Source organism: Acinonyx jubatus, chromosome A3, assembly GCF_027475565.1.
Source record: "Acinonyx jubatus isolate Ajub_Pintada_27869175 chromosome A3, VMU_Ajub_asm_v1.0, whole genome shotgun sequence".
Taxonomy (NCBI): Eukaryota; Metazoa; Chordata; class Mammalia; order Carnivora; family Felidae; genus Acinonyx; species Acinonyx jubatus.
The window spans coordinates 66,187,382-66,213,413 of record NC_069388.1 but is presented as its reverse complement, the minus strand read 5'-3'; the positions used below and the strand labels follow the sequence as shown (position 1 = coordinate 66,213,413).

The 26,032-nt window shown below is 38.6% G+C and overlaps 1 protein-coding gene across 2 annotated transcripts in view; it reads left to right on the top strand.

The window, feature by feature from the left end:
* LOC128311193 (translation initiation factor IF-2-like) overlaps nucleotides 1–26,032 on the top strand; it is a 242,574-nt gene that overhangs the window by 69,861 nt on the left and 146,681 nt on the right. The window contains exon 3 of one of the 2 annotated variants that reach the window (XM_053200569.1): nucleotides 4,971–5,091. The gene's annotated coding sequence lies outside the window, so the exon portion shown is untranslated. Of the gene's footprint in view, nucleotides 1–4,970; nucleotides 5,319–26,032 lie in introns of those variants that run through there. The other variant, XM_053200570.1, reaches the window with a different exon arrangement.

Below are 26,032 nucleotides of genomic sequence, written 5' to 3'. Positions count from 1 at the left end.
CAATACCACCACCTAATTATTTTGGCAGGAGCCTCACAATTGCTTCAAGTTTGTTCCCTTCAGTTTGAGTCATCTGAAAGCACTATTCTCAAGTCACTCCCCCACAACAGGAAACTGTAGAACCATTGCCTGTTGCAGTGGTTTTTAAAGTATCGCCCCTGAACCAGCAGTATCAGTATCACGTGGGAACTCCTTAGAAATGCAAATTCTTTGTTGTCACCTTAGACTTACCACCAAATGAGAAACTATGAAGATGGGCCCCAGCATTCTGTGGTTTAATAAACCCTTTAAGTGATTCTGATTCATGCTAAGGTTTGAGAACCACTGATCTATTGAATGAAGTGTAATCTCTTTTTCTATCCTTCTATCCAAGTCATTCACTCCGGCTTATCAATTCAGTTCTGCTGGTATTTAATAAACACCTGTTCTGTGTTAGGGGTTGACATTTGCTCTCTGGCTAACTTGAAACCTAACTTGTCAAACTTAGTATTGCACAGTGAGGTGATTCAGGAGCAGGTCTCACCAAAATGTGCCACTTTGACATGCAGACTGTTTTGAGCTGAAGGCAATCAAGACAATCAAGAGAAACTTTTGCCCCTCCCTTAACTACCTAGAAGAATCTAAGTTGGGTGCCTTTTCCAGAATAAGAAATAAATTTTATCTGATTGACCCATCTGTATGGCAGGACAAACTACCAAACATCTACTCTTTCTTGCCCTGTGAATCGTCCTCCTCCCGTTTGATGCCCCAGGCCCCTATCCTATTCCTTAGCTCAGAAAGGCATATGTACCTAATTTTGCCATTCTGTTTTTGAACCTCTCATGTATGTGCACTTTCCATATGCATGAAATTAAGTTAGTTTTTCTCCCGTTAATCTTTCTTATGTTAATTTAATTCTTAGACCAACCGGAAGAACCTTTAAAGGCTAGAGAGAAAATGTTTCTCCCCAACAATTATGTGCTTTTTATTTATTGGCAATATAAGGAATAAGGTGTTTCTTTCATTTTCATGAAAGAAAATCCCATGTGACCAAGACATATTCTTCTATATCCCAAAATGTTAAAAACTGGTAAAGATTTTTTTTTTTAATGTTTTGTTTATTTTTGAGAGTGAGAGTGTGAGTAGGGGAGGGGCAGAGAGAGAGAGAGAGAGAGAGGATCCATAGCAGGCTCTGTGCTCTCAAACTCACGAACCATGAGATCATGACCAAGCCGAAGTCAGAAGCTCAACCGACTGAGCCACCCAGGTGCCCCAAAATGGGTAAATATTTTTGCCTGAAGCATTCCTGTATTAATTATCGTTTGCTGTCTAACAAATTATTCCCCACATTAGATGCTTAAAACAACAAACACTTATTATTTTATCGTTTCTGTAGATCAGGAATCTGGGTGCAGCTTAGCTGAATGCCTGGGTCTCAAGGTCTCTTACAAGGTCCCATTCAAGGTGTCAGCTGGGCTGTTGACTTCCATGTTCACTCACAGGTTATTGGCAGGATTCCATTTTGTTGTTGGCCTGAGGGCCTCAGTTCCTCACTGGATGTTGGCCAGAGGCCTTCCTCAGTTCCTCGCTCCATGAACCTTTCCACAACCAGCTCACAACATGGCAACAGGCTTCTCTCAGAACAAGCAACAAGGGAGAACAAGAGTGGGCAAGCAAAACAGAAACTGCAATCTTTCTGTAGTCTAATCTTGGATGTGACATCACATCATCTTTACTGTATTCCATTAGTTAGAAGAAAGTCATTCTGACTCATTCTTAAAATATTTGGACCCTTCCTTAAGTGTTTTTGCCAAATACCCCTACTCTTAAGTTTGTTTTTTGTTTTGTTTTGTTTTGTTTTACTAGAAAACATGATTTTGAATTTTCTGCCATTGATTCCTTATTTTTTTAAACTCCCAAAGGGACTCTGTGGACTAGCATTTGAGAAACACCAATCTAGAACTGTGGATCTTAAAACTTCAGTATCTGTAAGAATTACCTAGGAATCTGTTAACAATGTGTATTCTCAGCCTTCAACCGAAGAAAGTCTGGTTCAGAAGGGCTGGATGCTGAACTGATGGCTTCTTGAGCACCACATCACAACCTCACATCTTCCTCTAGCCACTGCTACAGAGACCAATTCTATGGCTTCCACAGTTCCATGCAGATGTGACCTTTATGGCACCTTGCACCAGGCCTGTGTGCCTGTATCTCTCACTTTCTGTTCCAGAGCTTCTCTAAACACCAGGGTAAGAGATGCCCAAAGAAACCACTCATCATTTACTGACAACATTTTACTTGATGTACCCTCATATATTCATTATAGCTGATTTTTTTTTGGATAGTGAATTTTTGTAGACTTTCTAAAGCAGATTTTATACACGTATTTAGATTGCCAGAATTCAGATAGTAAGGGAGACCCACACTTGTGAAACCCTCTGATAATCCCAGGGACTTCTGCATCCTTGTATGCCTATCCCCTTGGATTTTGTTTTCATGCTCTTCTCTTCAGACATAACCCCCTTAGCTATTAATTTTATCATTTGGTTTGTTTGTTTACAAGTCTTCTTAAATCTTGTGTGGAAGGAAGAAAATAGAAAATCATTTCAGATACATGGATTGTTTGCATATTTATTCAAACCAAACCCTGGTGTTGATATGACAGGTGAGTTTAACTTCAGTAGATAATAAAAAGTAGAACTTAACCAAACAGATTCATGAGAGGAAGAGTTTGGAGAAGGGAATTGGAGATCATTTGTATGCCAAATAGTATTTGCTACATAAGAAGATTCATGTCAAAATTTTCTTTTAGTAATCATTTTCCCTGGTAAATGTTTGTTTCACAGATGTTCAAAATCATATTTCTTAGGGAAGCTTGGTATATCCCTCTGGTAGAGATAGGTAGTTCTCTAGCCAACATTTACTCAAGTTCTGCTCTTTATTAACATAATCCTGATTTTGTTTAGTGTAGCCATGTGCCCAGCTGAAAACGTTAGGGATGGTCCAGTCCTTGCTAGTGAGTTGTAAACAGGACCTGCCAGATGAAGCTTCTGGGAGAACTTTAAAAGGAGGCAAAGTATGCTGGCAGTTATGCTTTACCTTTTGACCTTTATCTTCTTTCTGCCTGCAACATGGTACAGTGTCGGTACAGTGTAGCAGGAGGAGTTTCCATGTGCCATCTTGTAACTATGAAACAACAAGCACGAGGAAGAAAGCCTCTGATAAAGATGGCTAAGGGCAGCCTGCCCTGCAAGCATGTGGTGACATGCTAGCTTTGGAGAAACTGGATTTGGACTTCCTGATTCATGAGAAAAATAAACCTCTTATTTTTTAAGCTACTACTATTTGGTATTTCTGACTATTACATGTGGCCAAACCTATTTCCTAATATAATCCCTTAATCCTTTTATTTGAGATTTCCTAAAGATTCCCTTTCAGATTTCCTACAGTGAAAGTGCATCCTTCTATTTTTTAGGTTTATTTATTTATTCTGAGAGAGAGAGAGAGAGAGAGAACACATGAGCGGGATGAGGGGCAAAAAGAAAGGGAGAGAGAATCCTAAGCAGTCTGTGTGCTGTCAGCACAGAGCCTAATGTGGGGCTTGAACTCAGGAACCGTGAGATCATGACCTGACCCCAAATCAGGATCCGTCGCTTAACTGACTGAGCCACCCAGGTGCCTCCACTTCTTTCTATTTTTAAGAAGCTCAAATTTATTTTCAGATGTATCTTACATTAAATTAATTCAGTACAAAAAAAATATAATTTATTCCAAAAAATGCTTTCAAGTGGAAGCAAACCTTAGAGATCACCTAGTTACTAAATATTTTATCACTACCTCAGAAATTTGTACTGTTTATAAGCTTATTTGCTGGTTTGTTACATGTCTCCCTTATTGAATAGAGCTACACAAGGAAAGGGACATTGTCATGTTCCTCACTATGTCATCATCATATAAAACAATGCCTACCATACAATATGTATATGACAGATGTTTAATCAGTGAATAAATGTAGTTATCTAAATTCATCTGGTGAGGAAACAAAATCTCAGAGACTATTGTTTGTTCAGCACCACAAATCTATTCAACTACTGGTGACCTATAAAAATAGTCATTTCATATGGTTCAATCTAAAAGTGGCAGAATGGACGTGAGAATTTGACATTTTCTGATTGACTCAGTGTTCTTTTCACTGCAATATACTGACTACTGGTTATGATGCTGATTGCAGAATTATTCTTTTTAAAAAAATTATTTTAATTTAATTTTTTAAAAATTTACATCCAAATTAGTTAGCGTTTGGTGCAACAATGATTTCAGGAGTAGATTCCTTAGTGTCCCTTACCCATTTATTCCATCCCCCCTCCCACACCCCCTCCAGTAACCTCTGTTTGTTCTCCGTATTTAAGAGTCTCTTATGTTTTGTCCCCCTCCCTGGCTTTATATTATTTTTGTTTCCCTTCCCTTATGTTCGTCTGTTTTGTCTCTTAAAGTCCTCATATGAGTGAAGTCATGTGATTTTTGTCTTTCTGTGACTGACTAATTTCACTTAGTGTAATACCCTCTAGTTCCATCCACGTAGTTGCAAATGGCAAGATTTCATTCTTTATGATTGCCGAGTAATACTCCATTGTATATGTATACCACATCTTCTTTATCCATTCATCCATTGATGGATATTTGGGCTCTTTCCATACTTCGGCTATTGTCAATAGTGCTGCTATAAACACTGGGGTGCATGTGTCCCTTCGAAACATCACACCTGTATCCCTTGGAAAAATCCTAGTAGTGCAATTGCTGGGTCGTAGAGTAGTTCTATTTTTAGTTTTATGAGGAACCTCCATACTGTTTTCCAGAGTGGCTGCACCAGCTTGTATTCCCACAGAATTATTCTTTATTAAAAAATAGTTTATCATATATTATAGCTTGTACTCCTGTGTATTTAAAATAGGGTCCAATTAATAAAAATGTCATTATGCTTAACTTTCCAGGAAAACAGAGGAAAGGAAATTAAGATTACTTGAGGAAGAACTAAGCACTTAATATGTGTCATTACACTTAATTCTCACAAAAGTCCTATTTCACAGAGGGTAAAATGGAGCATCAGTTAAGGTAAGTAGGCTTGTGTGGGGTTTCCCAGCTGCTAAGTGGTGAAATGGGTCTGAGGCTGGGTACATCTCATTCTAAACCCTGCACTAGTAAATGCTGCTTTACTGATTATAATCTGTAAAGCACTTGATACATGTAAAGTATTAAATTACTTACATCTTCCATTTAATTGACTTCATCAACCTCAGAAGCATAGTAATATTTGTATCTAATAAAGAACATTTCTGCTACCTTTGAAGTATTTTTTTAATGTTTGTTTATTTGTTTTTGAGAGAGAGACAGATGGAGACACAGAATCCAAAGCAGGCTCCAGGCTCTGAGCTGTCAGTGCAGAACCTGACATGGGGCTTGAACCCACGAATTGTGAGATCATGACCTGAGCCAAAGTCAGATGCTTAACCAACTGAGCCACTGAGGTGCCCCTCTGCTACCTTTAAAATGGATCCAGTGGTGCCTGGGTGGCTCAGTCAGTTGAGCTCCTGATTCTTGATTTTGGCTCAGGTCATGATGTCATGGTTGGTGAGACTGAGCCCTGCTTTGGGCTCTGTGATGATAGGGCAGAGCCTACTTGGGATTCTCTCTCTCTATTCCCCTTCCCCACTCACATGCTTTCTCTAAATAAATAAATAAATAAATAAATAAATAAATAAATAAATTTAATTAAATAGAAAAGACTTACATACATACATACATAAAATGGATCCACAGTTTTAACTGCAGACAGCTGCTTTTGGTTAGATAATTTTCAGTTGGAACATGAAACATTATAAGGCAGGGCACTTGACATTTTTCTCTGATTCTTGTTCATGCATCTAATCTACAGTTTCTTGACCACATAAAACCTGTACAGCCTGTACACTTGGGTTAGTTATCTAGTGGTTTGGAAAAAACAGAGAAGTGTGAATTCAGAAAAACAGCTGCTCCTAAAATGGAATGATATCAGACAGTCTCAAAATAAGCTTGGTCCAAGATTGCTTATTCTCCTATGAATTGGTTGGTACTTCTTGAAATTTCCTCACTTTGCAATGATTATATCAAATCACCTCTCTATTTCTGTAAGATTAATCTATCAGAGGTTTTAAACCTATTTGTAGAAATCATGCCTCTTCTTCAAATGGAATCTTATGTGGAACATTAATATGTAAATCAGGTAAGGAAAAACACTGGTGAGGGCTGGAATGGGAGTCCAGAGACACATCAGCTGGGCTCCAGGTTGGGCCTGGAGAGGAGGCTGGTGAGGACCTCTGCAGACTCCTCACGTCAGACCATCTCCAAGGTCTTTTGCAGGTTGAAAATTCTATGAACCAATGGGTCTGTTGGGTATCTGTTGGTTACCTTATTGCCATGAAAACCAGTTGTATTCAACAAGGGGAAAATAACAATAACTGTCTTTCTCTGGGAACATCTGTTCTGGAAATTAGTACATTTTAGTTCTAATCCCAGCTCTGCCACTGTTTAGGCCTGTTACCTTGGATGCTGTTTGCCCATCTGTGAAATGAGGATAAAACATTCCCTACCTACTGTATTTTCAAATACATTTTCTTGTGGGGTTAAAAATTCCTTTTGACAAAAATAAAATTAGAACAATTGTAAAGCATTGCCTTCAGGAAGATGTACAGCATCTCCACTTTTTATTCCAAAGTCACAAACAGTTACTACCTCTGTTTATAATTATAATAAAATTAAACGCCTGAAAATAAGTTCTGTTAGTGCCCGGATATAGGGGCAGGCATTCGTTTTCATTTTTGCATAGTTATAAAATTTTTTTCCAGGACAAAGTGAGACAATTCCTTTGTTAGAAAAAAAACAAAAACAAAAAAACCCTTGGTTTTTACAGAGTTGATATATTTTATCAAATTAATACATGATGCTGGGGCACCTGGGTGGCTCAGTCAGTTAAGCATCTGACTTCTGCTCAGGTCATGATCTCACAGTTCATGGGTTCGAGCCCCACATCAGGCTCTGTGCTGACAGCTCACAGCCTGGAGCCTGCTTCAGATTCTGTGTCTCCCTTTCTCACTGCCCCTCCCCCACTCATGCACTGTCTGGCTCTCTCTTTCTCTCTCTCTTTCAAAAATAAGTAAACATTTAATAAAATAATACATATGCTTATTAAAATACATAAACAAAAATAAATTCTACCATTTAAACCTACAACAAATGACATTTGTTGAACATCTTTCAAAGCATTCAATATGCAACTAAGATATAGACAGAAAGATAGTAGGTAGGTGGATAGACAAATATAGGTACAGTGACAAAGAGATTGGTGGACAGAAATGGGAATCATACTCTATGTGCTATTTTAAACAAAAGATAACTTTATACTTTCATTTAGTGAAGGTAGAGGAAATTGAAGTGAAACTGTACGAATTGCTGAACTTTAGATAAAAGTTTCTTCACTATGGGGCGCCTGGGTGGCTCAGTCGGTTAAGTGGCTGTCTTCGGCTCAAGTCATGATCTTGTGCTCCGTGTCAGGCTCTGTGCTGATAGCTCAGAGCCTGGAGCCTGCTTCTGTTTCTGTGTCTCCCTCTCTCTCTGCCCCTCCCCCATTCGCACTCTGTCTCTCTCTGCCTTTCAAAAATGAATAAATGTCAAAAAAAAAAGTTTCTTCACTATGAAAGTTATTAGTTCCTAATTCTTTTTAAAAATTTACGAAAAACACTAAGGTTGGAATCATTATGTCAAAGGTTTTTTAAAAATTTCATTTTAGACTATGTCTATGGATCCCATGTGATGCAAGATGAGAAAATCAGCACATTTACTCTTTTACCAGACTTTTGATTTTTGTGTTATCATTTACATTCTGTCCAGTAACCATAGTTCCCACAGTTATTTAAGCTTAGTTTTGTATTTAAGTGAATTAAAATTTCATCATTAATCATTTTACAATGGCTTCCATGTTCCTTATTTATATATTATTTTGATTTAATTTTTGTTGGCTGAGTTTCATCATCTAATTTTCTTCCCGAGGTTGAAAAGTCCTGTCCCTTTTCTTTATATCTGAAGGACAGCTGCCTGGCGTAATCATTTAGTTAAGTTTGACTGAATATAAAGAATCTTTCTCCCCCAACACACATACACATAAGAGTTTTTAACACGTTGGAAGTTTATCGCTTTATCACGTAATAGGCCAGAGTAGGCATGATGTATACATGAATTCATCAGGAATTTGCAGTCTTGCCAGCTCATTGTTCTACCATTTCATAAAGAATAATCCTCATGGTCCAAAAAGGCTGCTTGACTGTTAGCCATCATATCCACATTTCAGGCAGCAAGGTGAAGGAATGAATCTAGAAGGACAGAATCCCACCCTTAAGGAGACTTCTCTGAGTGGCACACATTTCTACTTATATTTCACTGGAAAAAAAAATCAATTACATGACTATGGGGTATGTAGTCTTTTAGCTGATTGCAGGTGTCTGGCTCAAAATCTGGGTTCTTTGTGTTACGAAGAAAGAAAATGGATATGGAGGAATAACCAGCAGCCTTTGCCTGCCACACCTGGACATGAAGTTTGGGGTCATGCTTTCATGTTCTCCTAGCTGCGTAGTCATACACCACTATCTTCAAGCATTTGAATGTCACTGTGGGGATTTCTGAAGTCATTCTTTCCTCCTTTTAAGTAACCTACCTTTTTGCTTGGATTCTCATATAAATTAGTTTTTATACTTGAACATTAGTCTCTGCAGGTATATCTTAGTTCATCTTTATTTTTTTTATATTAGTTCATCTTTCTATAACATTTTTTCCCAAATATTGGTGTATCTTTTTGATCTGCAAATTGATGTCTTTATTTTAGTGTTTCTTTCATTATATCTTTAAATATCATTTCTATTATATCTCTATTTTCCAAGAAGTTGAATCTCCTTTGCATATCTTCTTTATATCATTTTTATATCCGTATTCTTCTATTCTTTCTCTCTAGCCTGTTCCTCATGTCTTAACATGCTTTAATCATACTTTATCCCTGGGGCGCCTGGGTGGCTCAGTCGGTTGAGCGTCTGACTTTGGCTCCGGTCATGATCTCATAGTCTGTGAGTTCGAGCCCCGCGTGGGGCTCTGTGCTGACAGCTCAGAGCCTGCAGCCTGCTTCGGATTCTGTGTCTCCCTCTCTCTCTGCCCCTCCCCCACTCATGCTCGCTCTCTCTCTCTCTCTCTCTCTCTCACTCTCTCTCTCTGTCAAAAATAAACATTAAAATTTTTTTTAAAAAATCATACTTTATCCCTATTTTTCATTTTTTCTAATGTAGCAGTCACTTCAAAGATGTTTTTCTTTTCTTTTCTTTCTCTACCAATCTGCTTTTATCCTCTTCTGTTGTATTTTTTTTAAACCCCAGTAATATTTTTTGAGATCTGTTTTTAGAGCGATCAGTTATGGTTATTTTTTTTTTTTAATGTTTATTTATTTTTTAGAGAGAGAGAGACAGAGCATGAGCAGTGGAGGGGCAAAGAGAGAGGGAGACACAGAATCCAAAGCAGGCTCCAGGCTCTGAACTGTCAGCACAGAGCTTGATGTGGGGCTCAAACCCACCAACCACGAGATCATGACCTGAGCCGACGTTAGATACTTAACCAACTGAGCCGCCCAGGTGCTCCACAATCAGTTATGTTTAATACATTTTGTTCTTATGATAATTTATGTATTTGTTATTTGATTTTTTAAACAATATAATAAATACCTGAAAATCCAACACAAAAACTAGCTCCTTGACAATAGTCTATATCTATATGTTTTTCTCATTGCATCCCAATGCCTTCTGCATCCAAGGTAAGCATCATCCTGAATTCTATTTATCATTCCTTTGGTTTCTTTTTACATTGTGTTACTGTATCAATAACTTAAAACCATCAACAAAACAAAAGGCAACCTGCTGAACGGGAGGAAACATTTGCAAATGATATCACTGATAAGGGCTTACTATACAAAATATATAAAGAATTCACACAGCTCAATATAAAAAAACACAGATAATCCTATAAAAAATGAGCAGTGGAATTGAATTGACATTTTATCAAAAAAGACATACAGATGGCCAACAGACACATGAAAGGAAGCTCAATATCACTAATCATTAGGGAAATGTAAATCCAAACCACAGTGAGATATCATCTCACACCTGTCAGAAAAGCTAGTATCAAAAAGACGAGAAATAACAAGTGTTGATGAGGATGTGGAGAAAAGGGAATCCCGTGCACTATTGGTAGGAATGTATACTGGTGCAGCCACTGTGGAAAACAGTATGGAGTTTCCTAGGAAAATTAAACACAGAACTATCACACAATCCAGCAATTCTACTTCTGGGCATTTATATAAAGAAACCAAAAGCACTAATTTGAAAAGATACAGGAACGCCTATGTTCAATGTAACATTACAATAGTAAAGATATTGAAGCAACCTATGTTTATTCATAGATGAATGGATAGAGAAGATGTGATATATATGTATATATACTTACACACACACACATATACACGCAATGGAATATTATTCAGCCATAAAAAACGAAATCTTGCCATTTGCAACAATATGGATGGTATTAGGCTATAGTAAAGTAAAACCAAACAGAAACAGACTCTTAGATATAGAGAGTAATCTGGTGGTTGCCAGAGGGGAGGAGGATGGGTGGAAAAGAGGATTAAAAGGTGCAAACTTCCAGTTATAAAATAAATATGTGGATGCAATCTTCAGCACAGGGAATATAGTTAATAATATTATAACAACTTTGTATGGTGACAGATGGTAGCTAGATTTATTGTGGTGATCACGTTGTAAGATATATAAATGTTGAATCACTGTGTTGTACACCTGAAATGATAATATTGTCTGTCAATTAAAAAGCAAAAACAAAAACAACATACACAGCAAACATGTGTTCCTTAAAAGGATTATATGTGTGATTGTATGTATTACATATATAATTACATATATTTATGTTGGTTGTCTTTTGCTTTATTAGTAAAATACCATGCTGAATATGAGACTTACTTTTTAATTTATATTATATTGCTATTTTTTATCTAAGTTTTAGTGTCATTGCAGTTCATCTGTTTTTGCTACCACATAATATTCCATGGCATGAATATGCCATAATTTATTTATCTACTTTTCTGTTTATGGGCATTCTAGTTATTTCTAGGTTACTGTTATGTGAGCAGTATTTGAACAAACATTCTTCCACATGTATTCTGTTATATAGGTCTGAGAATTTCTTTGCGTTTATGCCTTGGAGTGAAAGTGTTGAGTTATAGAGTATGTCCAAAATAGAACTCATTATGTTACCCTCTAAACCTCCTCTCTACCTCCCTATTTCAGCAACTTTGACTCCCCAGTCATTCCTTATTCCCTGTGTCCAACTGACTGCCAAGCCTGGAAAAGCTCTTGCCTTCCCATGATATTACCCATCTCTCCTCTTCAAGCCTCATTAATTCTCCCCTTTACTCTCTATTCCTAAACATCATGGTTAATCAGTTCCAATCACATCATTTCCCTGTTCACCATCCTTCAGTGGCTCCCTATTGTCTATGAGATTAAGTGGACCCATAATCCAGCAAAGTCCTCCACAGTAAGGCCCCAGTCTACCTTTTAGCCTAATGTCTCTCTCTTTTGGTAGCAGAGAATGTTAGAGTTGGAAGGGACCTTAGAGTTGATCTGGTTAGACCCACTTACCTACAGAAGAGGAAACGGAGGCCCCAAAAGGCAAAAGGATTTTATCAAGATCACATATGTGATCCATTTGCACAATTTTATGGCCAATGCAGGCACTTCAGGACGAAGGCAAAGAAAGGCTTGTGATATTTCATCTTGAGTTAAGGACAGTGGAGTGGAATAGTTGCAGACAGGGAGAATGAGCGTAATTATATTATGTGAAGAAATGTATTGAGGCTATTGGGCTAGTAGAAAAGAACCATAAAGAATGGACCCTTGTGTTACTATGTTAAGCATAACAACTGTTGCACTGTATTAAGATATAGTTATTGTATGAGACTGAAAGGGTGAAGCTATGGTCTTGGAGATATGAATCAATAGTGTCTACACTCTATCCCCAAACAAAGACAGCAAAATTTTTAGGAATAAACATTTGGGTTTTTGTTTCCTGTTCCTCAAATATCTAAAGTGGAAAAGTGACATTTTACAACCCACTACTCATTCATTGACTATATGTCCTATATTCTCTCTTTGCCCAGGATAATAACAGTACCTACCTCATAAAGTTAATGTGAGGACTGAATGAGATAATCTAGGTAAAACAGTTACCAAATGGAAAGTGTTTAGCAAATACTATTGATTATCATTTCATAAGCAAGATTGACAGATGGGGAGGAGGGTGGTGGGAAGAAGGGAAGAGAGAAAGAGATTTCAAGTACAACCCTACTACTCAAACCACCCATCTAGGGCCCCTCCATCTCCTCTTCCTGGTTTCCTCTTTGAAAGACATGCTTATCAGGCACAATTACTTTGGATGCCTTGTGGAATAGGACAGGTCTGGAGCACCTTGGAATTGAGCTAACGTTAGAATGATTCAAAATTATAATGTATATTGGGCATCTGGGTGTCTCATTCGGTTAAGCATCCAACTTCAGCTCAGGTCATGGTCTCGCAGTTCACGAGTTCAAGTCCCGTGTCGGGCTTTGTGCTAACAGCTCAGAGCCTGGAGCCTGCTTCAGAGTCAGTGTCTTCCTCTCTCTGCTCCTCCCCTCCCTGCTCATGCTAGGTCTCTCTGTCTCAACAATAAATAAATGTTGAAAAATTATTTTTTTAAATTTATAATATATATAAATATGTATACATAATATACAATATGTCTTTTTTTTTTTTTTTTAGAGAGAGAGAGAGAGAACAAGGGAGGGGCAAAGGGAAAGGGAGAGAGAGAATCTTAAGCAGGCTCTGTGCTGGGTGTGAGATCACAATTGTGAGGTCAAGACTTGGGCCAAAATCAAGAGGCTGATACCTAACCGACTGAGCCACCCAGGCACCGCCTATATATGTCTTTTAAATAAGTATGTATAATATGTATGTCTTTTACATTTTTTTTGTTTTTGTTTTCCTTTTGGTCTCCCCTAGTAATTAATAAAACCTGTCCATTTGATGCTAAGGTGACCCAAGAGAAGAGCTTTTTTGTTTATTCCCCTTGAATTAGAGTGCTTAAGAGGCAGCAGCATGCTAATGGGGGAGAACTCTTTTCACCGTGAAAAGAAAGGTAGCAACCGTAGAGAGAGTGATCCTACTACTCCTCACAGCTTTGCTGTCTTTTCCTTCCAGGGCTAAAACCTGGAATTCCAGACAAGTTCGAACCAGAAAGAAAATGCTGGCCTTTTGGAACTGGAATGATTCATGATAGAAGCAAGTAGGGAAGCTTAAGGGGAAAGATGAAAGCAAGGGTTGTTCTTTTTTAACTGTCAATCAGTTAAAATTAGTAAATATTTATTGCGAGTCCACTGTGTGCTAATCAAACGGTAAATATGATCCTTGCCCTCAAAGTCAAGCATCCAACGTGAAAAGGTAAATATGTACATAAGTGGAATAGAAAAACAAGTTAAAAATACAAGGCCTGTCGTAAAACAACATGACAAATGAAGGAAACAGAGCAAATAGGTTCTGTAGGGGTAACAAGGAGACAGAGTTCACTGAACTAAGTGCACTTCCATTATGAAGAAGGAAGACTTGAGCTAGTTGTTTTTTTAAATGGAAACACTGTATAGCGGGAAGGAAAAGACATGGCAGGAGTGGAGATGATCAGGAGTATGTAAGATATTTAATAGGGGCAATGAGAAGATCTTTCTGGCTTGAAATACAAGTTCCTTTAGGGCTCTAGTAGGAGATAAGGTCGGATGGAGGGCTTTGAATGCCAGGATGAGGAGCTCGAATTCACCCTGTGGAACATGAGGTACTCTTTAAAATGTTTGAGGCAGGCAGTGAAATAATGAGTTACTTTTGAGGATGGCTGGACAGTAGGGAGATGGGTTAAGACACTGTGGTAGAAAAACCTCAACATTTCAGCAGTACATGAGGGTTCAGGAGACTTCTAAATGTGTCACATGTTTAGGAAATTCAGAATTTTTTTTCTTATGCTAGCAGCTGACTTGTGTCAGGGAGAAAGGAGAGAAAAGAGCAGGCAGAATTTTATCCAATGAGGAAGACAGTTATTTTGCTAGCATTTACTTGCATTGCTGATATTTTGGGGACAACTGTGGCAAAGGCCACTTCACTCCAAAAAGTGGAACACAGTTCTCAGTCCACAGATTGAATGTAGGAAGATAGACGACCTTTGGTATCAGAGACAAGTAAAGCCCACAAAGGGCTTCGTGATGTTTCTTCCCCTTTTAAAATAAGTTTCTGCTTCATTAAAAACAAACAAAAAGCCCCATTTGGTTAAAAATCTCTCTGTATACTAATGTGACCAGGAAATTTCATGTATAGAGAACTGGTTCCCTCTTTTTTTAAACTTGTTTTAATTTTTATTTTTTTAAATTTACATCCAAATTAGTTAGCATATAGTAAAACAATGATTTCAGGAGTAGATTTCTTAGTGCCCCTTACCCATTTAGCCAATCCCCCCTCCCACACCCCCTCTAGTAACCCTCTGTTTGTTCTCCATATTTATGAGTCTCTTCTGTTTTGTCCCCCTCCCTGGTTTTATATTATTTTTGTTTCCCTTCCCTTATGTTCATCTGTTTTTTCTCTTAAAGTCCTCATACGAGTGAAGTCATATGATTTTTGTCTTTCTCTGACTAATTTCACTTAGCATAATACCTTCCAGCTCCATCCACGTAGTTGCAAATGGCAAGACTTCATTCTTTTTTTATTGCTGAGTAATACTCCATTGTATGTAAATATATACCACATCTTCTTTATCCATTTATCCATCAATGGACATTTGGGCTCTTTCCATACTTTGGCTATTGTTGATAGTGCTGCTATAAACATTGGGGTTCATGTGTCCCTTCGAAATATCACACCTGTATCCCTTGGATAAAGTACCTAGTAGTGCAATTGCTGGATCATAGGTTAGTTCTATTTTTAGTTTTTTGAGGAACCTCCATACTGTTTTCCAGAGTGGCTGCACCAGCTTGCATTCCCACCAACAATGCAAAAGGGATCCTCTTTCTCCGCATCCTCGCCAAAATCTGTTGGTGCCTGAGTTGTTAATGTTAGCCATTCTGACAGGTGTAAGGTGGTAGCTCATTGTGGTTTTGATTTGTATTTCCCTGATGATGAATGATGTTGAGCATTTTTTCATGTATTGGTTGGCCATTTGGATGTCTTCTTTGGAGAAGTGTCTATTCATGTCTTTTGCCCATTTCTTCACTGGATTATTTGGGTTTTTTGGGGTGTTGAGTTTGATAAGTTCTTTGTAGATTTTGGATACTAACCCTTTATCTGATATGTCATTTGCAAATGTCTTCTCCCATTCTGTCGGTTGCCTTTTAGTTTTGCTGACTGTTTCCTTTGCTGTGCAGAAGCTTTTTATTTTGATGAGGTGCCAGTAGTTCATTTTTGCTTTTGTTTCCTTTGCCTCCGGAGACGTGTTGAGTCAGAAGTTGCCAAGATCAAAGAGGTTTTTGCCTGCTTTCTCCTCGAGGATTTTGATGGCTTCCTGTCTTACATTGAGGTCTTTCATCCATTTTGAGTTTATTTTTGTGTATGGTGTAAGAGAGTGGTCCAGGTTCATTCTTCTGCATGTCGCTGTCCAGTTTTCCCAGCACCACTTGCTGAAGAGACTGTCTTTATTCCATTGGATATTCTTTCCTGCTTTCTCAAAGATTAGTTGGCCATATGTTTGTGGGTCCATTTCTGGGTTCTCTATTCTGTTCCATTGATCTGAGTGTCTGTTCTTGTGCCAGTACCATACTGTCTTGATGATTACAGCTTTGTAGTATAGTTTGAAGTCTGGGATTGTGATGCTTCCTGCTTTGGCTTTCTTTTTCAAGATCACTTTGGCTATTCGGGGTCTTTTCTGGTTCCATACAAATTTTAGGATTATTTGTTCTAGCTCTGTGAAGATGCTGGTGTTATTTTGATAGGGATTGTATTGAATATGTAGATTGCTTTGGGTAGTATCGACATTTTAACAATATTTGTTCTTCCTATCCAGGAGCATGGAATATTTTTCCATTTTTTTTGTGTCTTCTTCAATTTCTTTCATAAGCTTTCTATAGTTTTCAGTGTATAGATTTTTAACCTCTTTGGTTAGATTTATTCCTAGGTAATTTATGGTTTTTAGTGCAACTGTAAATGGGATCAATTCCTTGATTTCTCTTTCTGTCACTTCATTGTTGGTGTATAGGAATGCAAACGATTTCTGTGCATTGATTTTATATCCTGCAACTTTGCTAAATTCATGAATCAATTCTAGCAGTTTTTTGGTGGACCCTTTTGGGTTTTCCACATAGAGTATCATGTCATCTGCGAAGAGTGAAAGTTTGACCTCCTCCTGGCTGATTTGGATGCCTTTTATTTCTTTGTGTTGTCTGATTGCAGAGGCTAAGACTTCCAATACTATGTTGAATAACAGTGACGAGAGTGAACATCCCTGTTTTGTTCCTGACCTTAGGGGGAGAGCTGTCAGTTTTTCCCTATTGAGGATGATATTAGCGATGGGCCGTTCATATATGGCTTTTATGATCTCGAGGTATGCTCCTTCTATCCCTACTTTCTTCAGGATTTTTATTAAGAAAGGATGCTGTGTTTTGTCAAATGCTTTCTCTGCATCTATTGAGAGGATCATATGGTTCTTGTCCTTTCTTTTATTGATGTGATGAATCACATTAATTGTTTTGTGGATATTGAACCAGCCCTGCATCCCAGGTATAAATCCCACTTGGTCGTGGTGAATAATTTTTTTAATGTATTGTTGGATCCGGTTGGCTAGTATCTTGTTGAGGATTTTTTCATCCATGTTCATCAGGGAAATTGGTCCATGGTTCTCCTTTTTAGTGGGGTCTCTGTCTGGTTTTGGAATCAAGGTAATGCTGGCTTCATAGAAAGAGTTTGGAAGTTTTCCTTCTATTTCTATTTTATGGAACAGCTTCAAGAGAATAGGTGTTAACTCTGTTTTAAATGTTTGGTAGAATTTCCCTGGAAAGCCATCTGGCCCTGGACTCTTGTTTTTTGGCAGATTTTTGATTACTAATTCGATTTCCTTACTGGTTATAGGTCTGTTCAAATTTTCTATTTCTTCCTGTTTCAGTTTTGGTAGTGTATATGTTTCTAGGAATTTGTCCATTTCTTCCAGATTGCCCTTTTTATTGGCATATAATTGCTCATAATATTCTGTTATTATTGTTTTTATTTCTGCTGTGTTGGTTGTAATCTCTCCTCTTTCATTCTTGATTTTATTTATTTGGGTCCTTTCCTTTTTCTTTTGATCAAACTGGCTAGTGGTTTATCAGTTTTGCTAATTCTTTCAAAGAACCAGCTTCTGGTTTCATTGATCTGTTCTACTGTGTTTTTGGTTTCAATAGCATTAATTTCTGCTCTAATCTTTATTATTTCCTGTTTTCTGCTGGTTTTGGGTTTTATTTGCTGTTCTTTTTCCAGCTCTTTAAGGCGTAAGGTTAGGTTGTATATCTGAGATCTTTCTTCCTTCTTTAGGAAGGCCTGGATTTGCTATATACTTTCCTCTTATGACCACCTTTGCTGTGTCCCAGAGGTTTTGGGTTGTGTTGTTATCATTTTCATTGACTTCCATATACTTTTTGATTTCCTCTTTAACTTCTTGGTTAGCCCATTCATTCTTTAGTAGGATGTTCTTCAGTCTCCAAGTATTTGTTACCTTTCCAAATTTTTACTTGTGGTTGATTTTGAGTTTCATAGCGTTGTGGTCTGAAAATATGCGCGGTATGATCTCAGTCTTTTTGTACTTACTTAGGGCTGATTTGTGTCCCAGTATATGGTCTATTCTGGAGAACGTTCCATGTGCACTGGAGAAGAATGTATATTCTGCTGCTTTAGGATGAAATGTTCTGAATATATCTGTTAAGTCCATCTGGTCCAGTGTGTCATTCAAAGCCATTGTTTCCTTGTTGGTTTTTTGATTAGATGATCTGTCCATTGCTGTGAGTGGGGTGTTGAAGTCTCCTACTATTATGGTATTACTATCGATGAGTTTCTTTTTGTTTTTGATTAATTGATTTATATATTAGGGTGCTCACACATTTGGCTCATTAATGTTTACAATTGTTAGGTCTTCTTGGTGGATAGACCCCTTGATTATGATATAATGCCCTTCTGCATCTCTTGATACAGTCTTTATTTTAAAGTCTAGATTGTCTGATATAAGTATGGCTACTCTGGCTTTCTTTTGTTGACCATTAGCATGATAGATGGTTCTCCGTCCCCTTATTTTCAATCTGAAGGTGTCTTTAGGTCTAAAGTGGGTCTCTTGGGGCGCCTGGGTGGCTCAGTCGGTTGAGCGTCCGACTTCGGCTCAGGTCATGATCTCACAGCTTGTGAGTTCGAGCCCCACGTCGGGCTCTGTGCTGACAGCTCAGAGCCTGGAGCCTGCTTCTGCTTCTGTGTCTCCCTCTCTCTCTGCCCCTAACCCACTCACATTCTGTCTCTGTCTCTCTCAAAAATAAATAAACATTAAAAAAAAAAAAATAAAGTAAAGTGGGTCTCTTGTAAACAGCATATAGATGGATCTTGTTTTTTTATCCATTCTGTTACCCTATGTCTTTTGAGTCCATTGACATTTAGAGTGAGTACTGAAAGATATGAATTTATTGCCATTATCATGCTTGTAGAGTTGGAGTTTCTGGTGGTGTTCTCTGGTCCTTTCTAATCTTTGTTGCTTTTGGTATATATATATATATATTTCATTTTTTTTCCCCTCAGAGAGTCCCCCTTAAAATTTCTTGCAGGGCTGGTTTAGTGGTCACAAACCCCTTTAATTTTTGTTTGCCTGGGAAACTTTTACTCTCTCCTTCTATTTTGAATGACAGCCTTGCTGGATAAAGAATTTCTTGGCTGCGTATTTTTCTGATTCAGCACACTGAATATATCCCGCCACTCCTTTCTGGCCTGCCAAGTTTCTGTGGATAGGTCTGCTGTGAATCTGATCCATCTTCCCTTGTAGGTTAGGGAATTTTTTTCCCTTCCTGCTTTCATGATTCTCTCTTTGCCTGAGTATTTTGTGAATTTGACTATGATATGCCTTGTTGATGGTCGGTTTTTGTTGAATCTAATGGGAGTCCTTAGTGCTTCCTGGATTTTGATGTCTGTGTCTTTCCCCAGGTTAGGAAAGTTTTCTGCTATGATTTGCTCACATAATCCTTCTACCCCTATTTCTCTCTCTTCCTCCTCTGGGACCCCTATGATTCTGATGTTGTTCCTTCGTAATGAGTCACTGATTTCTCTAATTCTTAAATCGTGCTCTTTTGCCTTAATCTCTCTCTTTTTTTCTGCTTCATTATTCTCTATAAGTTTGTCCTCTATATTGCTGATTCTCTGTTCTGCCTCGTCCATCCTTGCCGCTGTTGTATCCATCCATGATTGCAGCTCAGTTATAGCATTTTTTACTTCATTCTGGCTATCTTTTACTTCTTTTATCTCTGCAGAAAGGGATTCTAATCTATTTTCGATTCCATCTAGTATTCTTATTATTGTGATTCTAAATTCTGGTTCAGACATCTTGCTTGTATCTGTGTTGGTTAAAATCCCTGGCTGTCGTTTCTTTGTGCTCTTTCTTTTGGGGTGAATTCCTGCTGAATTCTGTGGTTCAGGTTGTGCAGATTGTTGTGTTAATCCTCCAATCAGTTTTCTAGGTGTGTAGGATGGTTTAGTGTTGGTCTGGCTGTATTTTGTGGACGTGAGACACACAAAAAACTTCCATGCTGTTCTGTCATCTTGGCTTCTCCTGGTTCCCTCTTTTTAGGTAAAAGTTTCTGTAAACTCAGAATGTGCCAAGATTTTTTTTTTCTTTTTTGAAATTAAGCACTTCATAGACAGTGTCCTCAGCTGATAAGGACACAAGCTGTTCACTCTCAGGGTTCAAAGTTTGTTGCCAAGATTGCTAACTGTGATGACTTATGCTGGCAATGCTCTGTTATAGCAAACAGACCTAAAGAGGCCAAGTGTCTATTCTCAGTCATCGGAGTCAGGTGGTGGATGGATGTAGAACAAGTTCCTGGAACTGGGGATACTGGATTGAAAGCAAGGTGGCTCCACTGGGAAAGATTTGGGATCAGGGTAGAGGTCATGAAACGAGGGGCAGGGAGAGAACTTAGGAGCAGTACTGAGGTCTACAGGCAACTTAGTCCAGTGGTCTCTCCACCAAGCTGCATATATACCTATTACGAAGTTTAGAGCCTTCTGCAACTCTCTTGCTCCCTCCTTGGCCACCTATGATTGCTTACCTGAGTGAGACGTTTTTAAGCACACCCCCATACCAAAATTGCCTTGGCAAGTGGTCTGGGACAGATGTTGCTTCAGAATCAGATTTGTATCACAGGACTCTGATTGTTTGACATGGCATATCCTTGATCAGTTCTAACCTCTGCCAGCTGTTACCCATTAACCTACTTGCTCTCCTCTTTTTCTGACATCTGATAACTAAGGTTCTGTACTCATACCAGCTTAATACTAGCCAAACCTTTCCTCCATTGGTGTCTGTCACTCTAAATTAAACCTGCATCAAGATTAGTCACTTTTCATGTGGTTGCACATAGTTGTGTTGACAGACCAAGTCATTCCAAGCAGAGTTCCCATCTAACTTGAGATGTGAAATTTAACCAGCCACCAGGTTATGAGGCCCCCATGGGGCTTGATTCCTTTGGGGATAACAATGCAGACATGAAGAGCTGGGATCTGAGAATCAGCTCAGACTAGTGGAGAGGAAGGGTCACTGGAGAACAGATGCAGCTACAGTTTCTAGGAGCAAGTTCAGTCTTGAAGGAATATCCTGAGAGATTGGAGGTACTTTGTGATTGGTGGGAACAGGAGGCATTCAGAAATTTAGGCAGGTGGGTGGGCAGCTCTGGGAAGTCTGGAACTGGTTATCAGAGGCCCAGCCACATAACTCAGTTCATGGGTATATGTTGATGATGTCAGTGGTTGCTTGGAAAGAGAAGGCAGAACTCTGGTTCTGGAACGAGAGACTCAGTTCTTGGCTCCCTTTAAAGAGTGTCTTTAATTCTGTCACGTTAGAGGACAATTTTCCTTCTCTCAGCCTGTTCTTCTATCGTCTCTGCCCTCTGCTATTGACCTAAACCTTGGGCTCTGTTTTGCTCTCTGCTTACTCTTTGAACTGACCATTGAGTTTTTCTTTCGTCCCAGATGTCCATATCAAGAGTAAGGAAGGAACTGCCACCAGAACTGTGTGTGTTTAGGTCCATCCTGAATCCAGATACTCTGAACCAGTTCAGTGGCCCAGGCCCCTTAGACACCAGGAAGAAGACGTTGGACACAATGGAACTAACTAGTTTACTGGGACAGAGGTGAGATCATAGTTGTGAGGAGCTAGTTATTAGAGCTAAGGTAGTGGGAGAGGGTAGGCTGGATTTGAGAAACAGGGCAAAATTCTACCTGTTAGAACTGGAACAGCAGATCTCAAAGTACTTCTCAAAATTTTCCTCCATAAGGTCAGGGCTTATCAAACTTCAGTAAACTTCAGAACCAGCAGCTGCACAGATTCTGTCTCAGTAGGTCTGGGGAGGGCGTTGCAATTTTTCTTTGTATCTTTCAAAGAAATATTTGCTTTCTGCATATTAAGTAAAAGGTGCATATGTTTTCCCCTTTCCACATGGTAGCATACCATATGCAATGTTTGAACTGTGTTGTTGTTGTTGTTGTTGTTGTTTTCACTTAATAATGTTTCTTTGAGCTTGTACCATGCAAGTATATAAAGTTTGCTCATTCTTCTTAATGACTGTATAGTATTCCATTGTGAAAGCGTATCATAATTCATTTAACAATACATTGCTAATGGACATGCAAGTTGTTTCTGATCTCTCTCACCTGTACAGCATAACAAGTATCATGTACAGAAGTCATTTCCCACATAAGTGATTACATCTGGATAAATTCTTAAACGTGGAATTATTGGGCCAAATGGTAAGTGATTTTGGTAGAAATTGCCAAATTGCCCTTCACAGAAGTTATATTGATTTATACTCCCACAAGCATGAATACCATTTGTTCACAAATTCAAGCCAACAAACTGTACTATCAAACTTTTTAATTTTGCCAATATGATAGGTCAAAATAGTATCTCATTGCTGTTTAAGTTTGTAATTCTTTTGCCAAGACAGGAGGATGAGCATATTTTAATATGTTTGGGAGTCACTTGTATTTTTGTGTGTGTGAAGCCTGTTTGTTTCCTTTGACCATTTTTCTACTAGATCTTTTGATCTTTATTTTACTGGTTTGTAAGAACTCTTTATCTATTAGAGAAATTAAGCCTCTGGTTGTGATATAAGCTGCACATTTTTTCCCCAGTTTGTCTTTTATCTTTTGGCTTCCCTTTTGGTGGCTGCTGCAGCATAGCTCTTAGTAAAAATGTAAATGTTATTGAATCCATTAATATTTTATTTAGTGTTAGTGACTTCTGGGTTTTATGTTATACTTAGAAAGGCCTTCCCCCTTCTGAGATTATGAAAAATTATCCCATAGATTCTTTCTTAAGTTTTTTTTTGATGTTTATTTATTTTGGAGAGACAGAGACAGAGACAGAGTGTAAGTGGGGGAGGGGCAGAGAGAGAAGGAGACATAGAATCTGAAGCAGTCTCCAGGCTCTGAGCTGTCTGTACAGAGCCCAACACGGGGCTCAAACCCATGAACTGCGAGATCATGACCTGAACTGAAGTCAGACACTTAACCAACTGAGCCACCAGGCGCCTCTCTTTTTTCTTAATTTAACTTAATTTTTTTTTTATTTTAGAGAGAGAGTGAGAGAGCGGGGAGAGGGGCAGAGGGAGAGAGAGAATCCTAAGCAGGCCCCACACTCAGCATGGAACCCTTTAAAGAGTCCCATCCCATGACCCTAGAATCACGATCTGAGCCGAAATCAAGAGTTAGACACTCAACTGACTGAGCCACCCAGGCACCCCCTATCCCATATATTCTTATAGTATCTTTATGGATTTTTAAAAAATATCTAAATCTTCAGTATAGATAGATTTTTTTCTAGAATAAGATATAGAATTTGCCTGCAATTTATTTTTTTTCAGATGGCTATGCAGTTTCCCCAATATGATTTATTGAATAATCTATTCCTTACTTTTATCATTGCTCAGATTTGAATTGCCCCTTTTATCATATTCTAGATTCCATATGGCTTTGGGTTTATCCAGACTTTCTCTTCTGTGATATGACTATACCTGTCTCTTCATGCACCAGTACCACACTGTTTTAATTTTACTAGCTTTATAAGGTAGTTCCAATGCAAGTGATCCTTTGAGTGCACTTTGAGAAACACTGTCCTATGGACGAGTGCAGATCTTGCCTTGTGTAGAGTAGGATTATAAGTTGATTTCAATGACAAGGAGAGGAAGGCTACAAAGAAGAGCATTTAGAAAAGATGAAGATTTTGTAATTCAAGCTGCATCCATCTGTTTCACAAATTTGAGTGACTTCTACATCTTGACAACAGCAAGAGATATATACAGATAATGGGTCATATCCTTCTTTGCCTTACTTTCCAAGTCAGTGATAAAGACTCTCATACAGATCAGAATCTATAGTTGAGGATTTGACTATGGCAGTGGCTATGATACTTTACTGGCATGACTGATCAATTTTGACAATTTCAGAGAGAATATGGAGAACAGAAGACAGACTGCTCCTTTTGAAAATCTTCCTATTTTCCTATTGACAAATATAACTTCATTCTAACTTTTTTAATAGGAATTTTTGTTGGTTGTTAGTTTTGTTTATTTGTATGGCTCTTACATTAATGTAAGAGTAAAGAGTAGCTTTATGTGGTAACCATTATTTATTCAGTCTACATGCGTGGATTTATAGATTCATGGACCCCTTGCAATAGTAAACAACTGAAATAGATCAGGAGGTATACTTCTACATAAAGACTGTGCACATGCATAATCAATTCACTTGTTCATTCAACATGTGTGAATTGAGCTCCCATTATGTTGCCAAGAACTTTGATAAGCACTGGGGATGCAAAAGTTGCAAAACCAGAAAAAAAAATAAAAGGAGAAAAAGATTAATGCATATGAAAGAACTTGTGTTAATTTCCTAAGACTGCTATAACAAAGTATCACAAACTGGGTGGCTTCAAAAAACCAAATATATTCTCTCACAGTTCTGAAGACTAGAAGTCCAGAACCAACCTGTCAGCAGAGACATATTCCTTCGGACGTGCTCCAGGCAAAAATTCTTCCTTGCCTCTTCCTAGCTTCTACTGGTTGTCTGAAATCTTTGGCATTCCTTGGTTTATAGCTGCATCACTCCAGTTTCTGCCTCCATTTCCACATGACTGCTTCTCTCTGTATGTGTCTATGTCTATTCACAACCTTCTTTTAAGGACACCAGTGCCAAAAAAAAAAAAAAAAAAAAAAGACATAAGTGCCCTCTCTAATCCAGTATGACTTCATCTTAACTTGGTTCTATCTGCAAAGACTCTTTCCAAATAAGGTCACATTTCAGAGTTATCAACAGCTAGCACTTCAGCATATCTTTTTGGGGGACACAATAGCACTTACCAAATTGTAAGGCAGAAATAATATCTCTCAATCAGAACCCACTTAACCATCAAGTTACCTTTAAGACATAATTTGAAAACGGTTGCCTATTTAACTAATTAGGTCAAATGGGAATGAAGACAATAGGAATAAGAGATGGCGGTGGTGTCCTATTTATTGGATGTGCCATTGGCCTAGGGCATCTTATGGTACACAGAAGCTACACTAACCAAGCTGGTGGCTTAGATTGTCAGGAGTAGTAAGATTTGGGACACCCAGAGGAGGAAGAGGCCCTTTGAAAGGGGAAATGGGATGGGCTAACAGGAAACATCTTCCCAGTTTCATGGAGGGCCTGTTGTCTGTCCTGGTTAAGGCAAACTACCCCTACTTTCGTGGAGGACACCCTCACCTGGACTGCTTTTTCCCTTGAAAGAGGTAGTAGAAACCAAAATACACCCTCCCTGACTTCCCTGTTCCACTGAGACTGCAGAAAAACAAGCTACTCAGCATCTCCCCCTTTCTGCCCTTGGGAATCTTGGCCTCAGCCAACCTTCTTTAATGTGAGATCTGTTTCAGTCCAGGAATATGATTCTCAAAACATATTTCTATGTCTTTGGTTTCCTACCAGGCTGTCCTTTTCCAAAGCCAATATTTTCATGAAGATGGCAAAGTGACTGTCGTTAGGATTCCATTGTATTCTATCTATTAACATTATTTTTTGAAAAGCGTAGTGGGGCGCCTGGGTGGCGCAGTCGGTTAAGCATCCGACTTCAGCCAGGTCACGATCTCGCGGTCCGTGAGTTCCAGCCCCGCGTCAGGCTCTGGGCTGATGGCTCGGAGCCTGGAGCCTGTTTCCGATTCTGTGTCTCCCTCTCTCTCCGCCCCTCCCCCGTTCATGCTCTGTCTCTCTCTGTCCCCCCCCCAAAAAAATAAATAAATAAATAAATAAAATAATAATAATAAAAAAAGAAAAGCGTAGTAATAGATTCAGAATCAAGAGTTCTAGGAGAAGCCCATATTTTCCTACTGGTGACATGAAGAGCTGTAACAGAGTTTACGTCTGGCAATATATGTAAAAATAATTTTAGGTCCTCCACGGAGAGCTAGCCCTCAGTTAACAAGTGAATTTGTTTTCGTTTGCCTTCAGTTGCACGCAGCTGGTTTCTTCCCTCATACCTACTGAGGGGCTCAATGTCCCCCTTTTGCTCTTCGCCCTTTAGGCTATAAAAATCCACTCTCAAAAAACATTTGATAATCTCAGTTACACACTTGTTTTAATGGCTGATAAATGGCAAAGTGGAA